Source organism: Anopheles funestus, chromosome 3RL (assembly GCF_943734845.2).
Source record: "Anopheles funestus chromosome 3RL, idAnoFuneDA-416_04, whole genome shotgun sequence".
NCBI lineage: Eukaryota > Metazoa > Arthropoda > Insecta > Diptera > Culicidae > Anopheles > Anopheles funestus.
The window spans coordinates 78,156,739-78,168,922 of record NC_064599.1 but is presented as its reverse complement, the minus strand read 5'-3'; the positions used below and the strand labels follow the sequence as shown (position 1 = coordinate 78,168,922).

General features: G+C 33.0%; 1 long non-coding RNA gene across 1 annotated transcript; it reads left to right on the top strand.

Moving 5' to 3' along the window:
• Window positions 1-3,296: 3,296 nt before the first annotated feature.
• Window positions 3,297-11,797, top strand: LOC125772433 (uncharacterized). Its single transcript, XR_007419467.1, has 2 exons — window positions 3,297-4,259; window positions 8,211-11,797. It is a non-coding gene; the product is annotated as an uncharacterized LOC125772433 (long non-coding RNA).
• Window positions 11,798-12,184: the final 387 nt, after the last annotated feature.

Genomic DNA, 12,184 nt, shown 5'->3' with positions numbered 1-12,184 from the left:
CCACTCGAAAATTTCATAAGGGGTACCCCTTGCCATTTTTTTGAGAAATTTTGCAAAAAAAATTAAATTGATTTATTTTAATGCCAATCGGTTGCAATGTGTTTCTTTTCACTCAAGTAATGCTGTAAATAAAAAAAAGAGTGAAAAATAATCAAAAAGTCAAAAAATTCAAAAAAATAAAACTTTACTAAGGCTCATTTTTGCACCAAGTTTTGCCTATAACTCGATCGGTATCCAACGGATCGCCAATCTTTAAACTGTGGTCGATAGATGGCATCAATGGCTACATTTTCTTCTTGGACGGCCATGCCCTCAGATGTCTGTGCCAGAAGTTATTTGAGCAACCAAGTTCCTTACCCTGTTTGAGAAAATGTAAAATTTTCCTCATTTTTGCACCAAATTTTGCCTATAACTCGGTCGGTATCCAACGGATCGCCAATCTTTAAACTGTGGTCGATAGATGGCACCATTGGCTACATTTTCTTCTTGGACGGCCATGCCCTCAGATGTCTGTGCCAGAAGTTATTCGAGCAACCAAGTTCCTTACCCTGTTTGAGAAAATGTAAAATTTTCCTCATTTTTCTGCAATTCAGCAAAATTTTTAAATGTGATATAATTTAATGCGAATTTGTTGCAATAAGTTTCTTTTCACTCAAATAATGCTTTAAATTAAAAAAAGAATAAAAAATCATAAAAAAATTTCAAAAAAATTTTTCACTCGAAAATTTCATAAGGGGTACCCCTTGCCATTTTTTTGAGAAATTTTGCAAAAAAAATTAAATTGATTTATTTTAATGCCAATTGGTTGCAATGTGTTTCTTTTCACTCAAATAATGCTTTAAACAAAAAAAGTGTAAAAAATAATACAAAATTAAAAAAATTCTAAAAATTTAAAAATTTCATAAGGCTCATTTTTGCACCAAGTTTTGCCTATAACTCGGTCGGTATCCAACGGATCGCCAATCTTTAAACTGTGGTCGATAGATGGCACCAATGGCTACATTTTCTTCTTGGACGGCCATGCCCTCAGATGTCTGTGTCAGAAGTTATTCGAGGAACCAAGTTTCTTACCCTGTTTGAGAATATGTAAAATTTTCCTCATTTTTGCACCAATTTTTGTCTATAACTCGATCGGTATCCAACGGATCGCCAATCTTTAACCTGTGGTCGATAGATGGCACCAATGGCTACATTTTCTTCTTGGACGGCCATGCTCTCAGATGTCTGTGCCAGAAGTTATTCGAGGAACCAAGTTCCATACCCTGTTTGAGAAAACGTAAAATTTTCCTCATTTTTCACCAATGTAGCAAAATTTATAAATGTGATATATTTTAATGGGAATTTGTTGCAATGAGTTTCTTTTCACTCAAATAATGCTTTAAATTAAAAAAAGTGTAAATAATAAGAAAAAAATTTTCAAAAAATTTTCAACTCGAAAATTTCATAAGGGGTACCCCTTGCCATTTTTTTGAGAAATTTTGCAAAAAAAATTAAATTGATTTATTTTAATGCCAATTGGTTGCAATGAGTTTCTTTTCACTCAAATAATGCTTTAAACATAAAAAAGAGTAAAAAATAATAAAAAATTAAAAAAATTCTAAAATTCTGAAAATTTCATATGGCTCATTTTTGCACCAAGTTTTGCCTATAACTCGGTCGGTATCCAACGGATCGCCAATCTTTAACCTGTGGTCGATAGACGGCACCAATGGCTATATTTTCTTCTTGGACGGCCATGCTCTCAGATGTCTGTGCCAGAAGTTATTCGAGCAACCAAGTTCCATACCTTGTTTGAGAAAATGTAAAATTTTCCTCATTTTTCTGCAATTCAGCAAATTTTTTAAATGTGATATATTTTATTGCGAATTTGTTGCAATAAGTTTCTTTTCACTCAAATAATGCTTTAAATTAAAAAAAAGAATAAAAAATCGGAAAAAAAATTCAAAAAAATTTTCCGCTCGAAAATTTCATAAGGGGTACCCCTTGCCATTTTTTTGAGAAATTTTGCAAAAAAAAATTAAATTGATTTATTTTAATGCCAATCGGTTGCAATGTGTTTCTTTTCACTCAAGTAATGCTTTAAATAAAAAAAAGAGTGAAAAATAATCAAAAAGTCAAAAAATTCAAACAAATAAAAATTTACTAAGGCTCATTTTTGCACCAAGTTTTGTCTATAACTCGATCGGTATCCAACGGATCGCCAATCTTTAAACTGTGGTCGATAGATGGCACCAATGGCTACATTTTCTTCTTGGACGGCCATGCCCTCAGATGTCTGTGCCAGAAGTTATTTGAGTAACCAAGTTCCTTACCCTGTTTGAGAAAATGTAAAATTTTCCTCATTTTTGCACCAAATTTTGCCTATAACTCGGTCGGTATCCAACAGATCGCCAATCTTTAACCTGTGGTCGATAGATGGCACCAATGGCTACAGTTTCTTCTTGGACGGCCATGCCCTCAGATGTCTGTGCCAGAAGTTATTCGAGCAACCAAGTTCCTTACCCTGTTTGAGAAAATGTAAAATTTTCCTCATTTTTCTGCAATTCAGCAAAATTTTTAAATGTGATATAATTTAATGCGAATTTCTTGCAATAAGTTTCTTTTCACTCAAATAATGCTTTAAATTAAAAAAAGAATAAAAAATCAGATAAAAATTTCAAAAAAATTTTTCACTCGAAAATTTCATAAGGGGTACCCCTTGCCATTTTTTTGAGAAATTTTGCAAAAAAAATTAAATTGATTTATTTTAATGCCAATCGGTTGCAATGTGTTTCTTTTCACTCAAGTAATGCTTTAAATAAAAAAAAGAGTGAAAAATAATCAAAAAGTCAAAAAATTCAAAAAAATAAAAATTTACTAAGGCTCATTTTTGCACCAAGTTTTGCCTATAACTCGATCGGTATCCAACGAATCGCCAATCTTTAAACTGTGGTCGATAGATGGCACCAATGGCTACATTTTCTTCTTGGACGGCCATGCCCTCAGATGTCTGTGCCAGAATTTATTCGAGCAACCAAGTTCCTTACCCTGTTTGAGAAAATGTAACATTTTCCTCATTTTTGCACAATTTTTTGTCTATAACTCGATCGGTATCCAACAGATCGCCAATCTTTAAACTGTGGTCGATAGATGGCACCAATGGCTACATTTTCTTCTTGGACGGCCATGCCCTCAGATGTCTCTGTCAGAAGTTATTCGAGGAACCAAGCTTCTTACCCTGTTTGAGAATATGTAAAATTTTCCTCATTTTTCTGCAATTCAGCAAATTTTTTAAATGTGACATATTTTAATGGGAATTTGTTGCAATGAGTTTCTTTTCACTCAAATAATGCTTTAAATTAAAAAAAGTGTAAAAAATAAGAAAAAAATTTTCAAAAAATTTTCAACTCGAAAATTTCATAAGGGGTACCCCTTGCCATTTTTTTGAGAAATTTTGCAAAAAAAATTAAATTGATTTATTTTAATGCCAATCGGTTGCAATGTGTTTCTTTTCACTCAAGTAATGCTTTAAATAAAAAAAGAGTGAAAAATAATCAAAAAGTCAAAAAATTCAAAAAAATAAAAATTTATTAAGGCTCATTTTTGCACCAAGTTTTGCCTATAACTCGATCGGTATCCAACGGATCGCCAATCTTTAAACTGTGGTCGATAGATGGCACCAATGGCTACATTTTCTTCTTGGACGGCCATGCCCTCAGATGTCTGTGCCAGAAGTTATTTGAGTAACCAAGTTCCTTACCCTGTTTGAGAAAATGTAAAATTTGCTTTCCTCATTTTTGCACCAAATTTTGCCTATAACTCGGTCGGTATCCAACAGATCGCCAATCTTTAAACTGTGGTCGATAGATGGCACCAATGGCTACATTTTCTTCTTGGACGGCCATGCCCTCAGATGTCTCTGTCAGAAGTTATTCGAGGAACCAAGTTCCTTACCCTGTTTGAGAAAATGTAAAATTTTCCTCATTTTTCTGCAATTCAGCAAAGTTTTTAAATGTGATATAATTTAATGCGAATTTGTTGCAATAAGTTTCTTTTCACTCAAATAATGCTTTAAATTAAAAAAAGAATAAAAAATCAGATAAAAATTTCAAAAAAATTTTTCACTCGAAAATTTCATAAGGGGTACCCCTTGCCATTTTTTTGAGAAATTTTGCAAAAAAAATTAAATTGATTTATTTTAATGCCAATCGGTTGCAATGTGTTTCTTTTCACTCAAGTAATGCTTTAAATAAAAAAAAAGAGTGAAAAATAATCAAAAAGTCAAAAAATTCAAAAAAATAAAAATTTACTAAGGCTCATTTTTGCACCAAGTTTTGCCTATAACTCGATCGGTATCCAACGAATCGCCAATCTTTAAACTGTGGTCGATAGATGGCACCAATGGCTACATTTTCTTCTTGGACGGCCATGCCCTCAGATGTCTGTGCCAGAAGTTATTTGAGTAACCAAGTTCCTTACCCTGTTTGAGAAAATGTAAAATTTTCCTCATTTTTGCACCAAATTTTGCCTATAACTCGGTCGGTATCCAACGGATCGCCAATCTTTAAACTGTGGTCGATAGATGGCACCAATGGCTACATTTTCTTCTTGGACGGCCATGCCCTCAGATGTCTGTGCCAGAAGTTATTTGAGTAACCAAGTTCCTTACCCTGTTTGAGAAAATGTAACATTTTCCTCATTTTTGCACCAATTTTTGTCTATAACTCGATCGGTATCCAACAGATCGCCAATCTTTAAACTGTGGTCGATAGACGGCACCAATGGCTATATTTTCTTCTTGGACGGCCATGCCCTCAGATGTCTCTGTCAGAAGTTATTCGAGGAACCAAGCTTCTTACCCTGTTTGAGAATATGTAAAATTTTCCTCATTTTTCTGCAATTCAGCAAATTTTTTAAATGTGATATATTTTAATGGGAATTTGTTGCAATGAGTTTCTTTTCACTCAAATAATGCTTTAAATTAAAAAAAGTGTAAAAAATAAGAAAAAAATTTTCAAAAAATTTTCAACTCGAAAATTTCATAAGGGGTACCCCTTGCCATTTTTTTGAGAAATTTTGCAAAAAAAATTAAATTGATTTATTTTAATGCCAATCGGTTGCAATGTGTTTCTTTTCACTCAAGAAATGCTTTAAATAAAAAAAGAGTGAAAAATAATCAAAAAGTCAAAAAATTCAAAAAAATAAAAATTTATTAAGGCTCATTTTTGCACCAAGTTTTGCCTATAACTCGATCGGTATCCAACGGATCGCCAATCTTTAAACTGTGGTCGATAGATGGCACCAATGGCTACATTTTCTTCTTGGACGGCCATGCCCTCAGATGTCTGTGCCAGAAGTTATTTGAGTAACCAAGTTCCTTACCCTGTTTGAGAAAATGTAAAATTTTCCTCATTTTTGCACCAAATTTTGCCTATAACTCGGTCGGTATCCAACAGATCGCCAATCTTTAAACTGTGGTCGATAGATGGCACCAATGGCTACATTTTCTTCTTGGACGGCCATGCCCTCAGATGTCTGTGCCAGAAGTTATTCGAGCAACCAAGTTCCTTATCCTGTTTGAGAAAATGTAAAATTTTCCTCATTTTTCTGCAATTCAGCAAAATTTTTAAATGTGATATAATTTAATGCGAATTTGTTGCAATAAGTTTCTTTTCACTCAAATAATGCTTTAAATTAAAAAAAGAATAAAAAATCAGAAAAAAAATTCAAAAAAATTTTTCACTCGAAAATTTCATAAGGGGTACCCCTTGCCATTTTTTTGAGAAATTTTGCAAAAAAAATTAAATTGATTTATTTTAATGCCAATCGGTTGCAATGTGTTTCTTTTCACTCAAGTAATGCTTTAAATAAAAAAAAGAGTGAAAAATAATCAAAAAGTCAAAAAATTCAAAAAAATAAAAATTTACTAAGGCTCATTTTTGCACCAAGTTTTGCCTATAACTCGATCGGTATCCAACGAATCGCCAATCTTTAAACTGTGGTCGATAGATGGCACCAATGGCTACATTTTCTTCTTGGACGGCCATGCCCTCAGATGTCTGTGCCAGAAGTTATTTGAGTAACCAAGTTCCTTACCCTGTTTGAGAAAATGTAACATTTTCCTCATTTTTGCACCAATTTTTGTCTATAACTCGATCGGTATCCAACAGATCGCCAATCTTTAAACTGTGGTCGATAGATGGCACCAATGGCTACATTTTCTTCTTGGACGGCCATGCCCTCAGATGTCTCTGTCAGAAGTTATTCGAGGAACCAAGTTCCTTACCCTGTTTGAGAAAATGTAAAATTTTCCTCATTTTTCTGCAATTCAGCAAAGTTTTTAAATGTGATATAATTTAATGCGAATTTGTTGCAATAAGTTTCTTTTCACTCAAATAATGCTTTAAATTAAAAAAAGAATAAAAAATCAGATAAAAATTTCAAAAAAATTTTTCACTCGAAAATTTCATAAGGGGTACCCCTTGCCATTTTTTTTGAGAAATTTTGCAAAAAAAATTAAATTGATTTATTTTAATGCCAATCGGTTGCAATGTGTTTCTTTTCACTCAAGTAATGCTTTAAATAAAAAAAAGAGTGAAAAATAATCAAAAAGTCAAAAAATTCAAAAAAATAAAAATTTACTAAGGCTCATTTTTGCACCAAGTTTTGCCTATAACTCGATCGGTATCCAACGGATCGCCAATATTTAAACTGTGGTCGATAGATGGCACCAATGGCTACATTTTCTTCTTGGACGGCCATGCCCTCAGATGTCTGTGCCAGAAGTTATTTGAGTAACCAAGTTCCTTACCCTGTTTGAGAAAATGTAAAATTTTCCTCATTTTTGCACCAAATTTTGCCTATAACTCGGTCGGTATCCAACGGATCGCCAATCTTTAAACTGTGGTCGATAGATGGCACCAATGGCTACATTTTCTTCTTGGACGGCCATGCCCTCAGATGTCTGTGCCAGAAGTTATTTGAGTAACCAAGTTCCTTACCCTGTTTGAGAAAATGTAACATTTTCCTCATTTTTGCACCAATTTTTGTCTATAACTCGATCGGTATCCAACAGATCGCCAATCTTTAAACTGTGGTCGATAGATGGCACCAATGGCTATATTTTCTTCTTGGACGGCCATGTTCCAGATGTCTCTGTCAGAAGTTATTCGAGGAACCAAGTTTCTTACCCTGTTTGAGAATATGTAAAATTTTCCTAATTTTTCTGCAATTCAGCAAATTTTTTAAATGTGATATATTTTATTGCGAATTTGTTGCAATAAGTTTCTTTTCACTCAAATAATGCTTTAAATTAAAAAAAAAATAAAAAATCAGAAAAAAATTTCAAAAAAATTTTCCATTCGAAAATTTCATAAGGGGTACCCCTTGCCATTTTTTTTGAGAAATTTTGCAAAAAAAATTAAATTGATTTATTTTAATGCCAATCGGTTGCAATGTGTTTCTTTTCACTCAAGTAATGCTTTAAATAAAAAAAAGAGTGAAAAATAATCAAAAAGTCAAAAAATTCAAAAAAATAAAAATTTACTAAGGCTCATTTTTGCACCAAGTTTTGCCTATAACTCGGTCGGTATCCAACGGATCGCCAATATTTAAACTGTGGTCGATAGATGGCACCAATGGCTATATTTTCTTCTTGGACGGCCATGCCCTCAGATGTCTGTGCCAGAAGTTATTTGAGTAACCAAGTTCCTTACCCTGTTTGAGAAAATGTAAAATTTTCCTCATTTTTGCACCAAATTTTGCCTATAACTCGGTCGGTATCCAACAGATCGCCAATCTTTAAACTGTGGTCGATAGATGGCACCAATGGCTACATTTTCTTCTTGGACGGCCATGCCCTCAGATGTCTGTGCCAGAAGTTATTCGAGCAACCAAGTTCCTTATCCTGTTTGAGAAAATGTAAAATTTTCCTCATTTTTCTGCAATTCAGCAAAATTTTTAAATGTGATATAATTTAATGCGAATTTGTTGCAATAAGTTTCTTTTCACTCAAATAATGCTTTAAATTAAAAAAAGAATAAAAAATCAGAAAAAAAATTCAAAAAAATTTTTCACTCGAAAATTTCATAAGGGGTACCCCTTGCCATTTTTTTGAGAAATTTTGCAAAAAAAATTAAATTGATTTATTTTAATGCCAATCGGTTGCAATGTGTTTCTTTTCACTCAAGTAATGCTTTAAATAAAAAAAAGAGTGAAAAATAATCAAAAAGTCAAAAAATTAAAAAAAATAAAAATTTACTAAGGCTCATTTTTGCACCAAGTTTTGCCTATAACTCGATCGGTATCCAACGAATCGCCAATCTTTAAACTGTGGTCGATAGATGGCACCAATGGCTACATTTTCTTCTTGGACGGCCATGCCCTCAGATGTCTGTGCCAGAAGTTATTTGAGTAACCAAGTTCCTTACCCTGTTTGAGAAAATGTAACATTTTCCTCATTTTTGCACCAATTTTTGTCTATAACTCGATCGGTATCCAACAGATCGCCAATCTTTAAACTGTGGTCGATAGATGGCACCAATGGCTATATTTTCTTCTTGGACGGCCATGTTCCAGATGTCTCTGTCAGAAGTTATTCGAGGAACCAAGTTTCTTACCCTGTTTGAGAATATGTAAAATTTTCCTAATTTTTCTGCAATTCAGCAAATTTTTTAAATGTGATATATTTTATTGCGAATTTGTTGCAATAAGTTTCTTTTCACTCAAATAATGCTTTAAATTAAAAAAAAAATAAAAAATCAGAAAAAAATTTCAAAAAAATTTTCCATTCGAAAATTTCATAAGGGGTACCCCTTGCCATTTTTTTTGAGAAATTTTGCAAAAAAAATTAAATTGATTTATTTTAATGCCAATCGGTTGCAATGTGTTTCTTTTCACTCAAGTAATGCTTTAAATAAAAAAAAGAGTGAAAAATAATCAAAAAGTCAAAAAATTCAAAAAAATAAAAATTTACTAAGGCTCATTTTTGCACCAAGTTTTGCCTATAACTCGGTCGGTATCCAACGGATCGCCAATATTTAAACTGTGGTCGATAGATGGCACCAATGGCTATATTTTCTTCTTGGACGGCCATGCCCTCAGATGTCTGTGCCAGAAGTTATTTGAGTAACCAAGTTCCTTACCCTGTTTGAGAAAATGTAAAATTTTCCTCATTTTTGCACCAAATTTTGCCTATAACTCGGTCGGTATCCAACAGATCGCCAATCTTTAAACTGTGGTCGATAGATGGCACCAATGGCTACATTTTCTTCTTGGACGGCCATGCCCTCAGATGTCTGTGCCAGAAGTTATTCGAGCAACCAAGTTCCTTATCCTGTTTGAGAAAATGTAAAATTTTCCTCATTTTTCTGCAATTCAGCAAAATTTTTAAATGTGATATAATTTAATGCGAATTTGTTGCAATAAGTTTCTTTTCACTCAAATAATGCTTTAAATTAAAAAAAGAATAAAAAATCAGAAAAAAAATTCAAAAAAATTTTTCACTCGAAAATTTCATAAGGGGTACCCCTTGCCATTTTTTTGAGAAATTTTGCAAAAAAAATTAAATTGATTTATTTTAATGCCAATCGGTTGCAATGTGTTTCTTTTCACTCAAGTAATGCTTTAAATAAAAAAAAGAGTGAAAAATAATCAAAAAGTCAAAAAATTAAAAAAAATAAAAATTTACTAAGGCTCATTTTTGCACCAAGTTTTGCCTATAACTCGATCGGTATCCAACGAATCGCCAATCTTTAAACTGTGGTCGATAGATGGCACCAATGGCTACATTTTCTTCTTGGACGGCCATGCCCTCAGATGTCTGTGCCAGAAGTTATTTGAGTAACCAAGTTCCTTACCCTGTTTGAGAAAATGTAACATTTTCCTCATTTTTGCACCAATTTTTGTCTATAACTCGATCGGTATCCAACAGATCGCCAATCTTTAAACTGTGGTCGATAGATGGCACCAATGGCTACATTTTCTTCTTGGACGGCCATGCCCTCAGATGTCTCTGTCAGAAGTTATTCGAGGAACCAAGTTCCTTACCCTGTTTGAGAAAATGTAAAATTTTCCTCATTTTTCTGCAATTCAGCAAAGTTTTTAAATGTGATATAATTTAATGCGAATTTGTTGCAATAAGTTTCTTTTCACTCAAATAATGCTTTAAATTAAAAAAAGAATAAAAAATCAGATAAAAATTTCAAAAAAATTTTTCACTCGAAAATTTCATAAGGGGTACCCCTTGCCATTTTTTTTGAGAAATTTTGCAAAAAAAATTAAATTGATTTATTTTAATGCCAATCGGTTGCAATGTGTTTCTTTTCACTCAAGTAATGCTTTAAATAAAAAAAAGAGTGAAAAATAATCAAAAAGTCAAAAAATTCAAAAAAATAAAAATTTACTAAGGCTCATTTTTGCACCAAGTTTTGCCTATAACTCGATCGGTATCCAACGGATCGCCAATATTTAAACTGTGGTCGATAGATGGCACCAATGGCTACATTTTCTTATTGGACGGCCATGCCCTCAGATGTCTGTGCCAGAAGTTATTCGAGCAACCAAGTTCCTTACCCTGTTTGAGAAAATGTAACATTTTCCTCATTTTTGCACCAATTTTTGTCTATAACTCGATCGGTATCCAACAGATCGCCAATCTTTAAACTGTGGTCGATAGATGGCACCAATGGCTATATTTTCTTCTTGGACGGCCATGCCCTCAGATGTCTCTGTCAGAAGTTATTCGAGGAAAAAAGTTTCTTACCCTGTTTGAGAAAATGTAACATTTTCCTCATTTTTGCACCAATTTTTGTCTATAACTCGATCGGTATCCAACAGATCGCCAATCTTTAAACTGTGGTCGATAGATGGCACCAATGGCTATATTTTCTTCTTGGACGGCCATGTTCCAGATGTCTCTGTCAGAAGTTATTCGAGGAACCAAGTTTCTTACCCTGTTTGAGAATATGTAAAATTTTCCTAATTTTTCTGCAATTCAGCAAATTTTTTAAATGTGATATATTTTATTGCGAATTTGTTGCAATAAGTTTCTTTTCACTCAAATAATGCTTTAAATTAAAAAAAAAATAAAAAATCAGAAAAAAATTTCAAAAAAATTTTCCATTCGAAAATTTCATAAGGGGTACCCCTTGCCATTTTTTTTGAGAAATTTTGCAAAAAAAATTAAATTGATTTATTTTAATGCCAATCGGTTGCAATGTGTTTCTTTTCACTCAAGTAATGCTTTAAATAAAAAAAAAAGTGAAAAATAATCAAAAAGTCAAAAAATTCAAAAAAATAAAAATTTACTAAGGCTCATTTTTGCACCAAGTTTTGCCTATAACTCGGTCGGTATCCAACGGATCGCCAATATTTAAACTGTGGTCGATAGATGGCACCAATGGCTATATTTTCTTCTTGGACGGCCATGCCCTCAGATGTCTGTGCCAGAAGTTATTCGAGCAACCAAGTTCCTTACCCTGTTTGAGAAAATGTAACATTTTCCTTATTTTTGCACCAATTTTTGTCTATAACTCGATCGGTATCCTATGGATCGCCAATCTTTAACCTGTGGTCGATAGATGGCACCAATGGCTATATTTTCTTCTTGGACGGCCATGCCCTCAGATGTCTCTGTCAGAAGTTATTCGAGGAACCAAGTTTCTTACCCTGTTTGAGAATATGTAAAATTTTCCTAATTTTTCTGCAATTCAGCAAAATTTTTAAATGTGATATATTTTATTGCGAATTTGTTGCAATAAGTTTCTTTTCACTCAAATAATGCTTTAAATTAAAAAAAGAATAAAAAATCAGAAAAAAATTTCAAAAAAAATTTTCACTCGAAAATTTCATAAGGGGTACCCCTTGCCATTTTTTTGAGAAATTTTGCAAAAAAAATGAAATTGATTTATTTTAATGCCAATCGGTTGCAATGTGTTTCTTTTCACTCAAGTAATGCTTTAAATAAAAAAGAGAGTGAAAAATAATCAAAAAGTCAAAAAATTCAAAAAAATAAAAATTTACTAAGGCTCATTTTTGCACCAAGTTTTGCCTATAACTCGGTCGGTATCCGACGGATCGCCAATCTTTAAACTGTGGTCGATAGATGGCACCAATGGCTACATTTTCTTCTTGGACGGCCATGCCCTCAGATGTTTGTGCCAGAAGTTATTCGAGCAACCAAGTTCCTTACCCTGTTTGAGAAAAT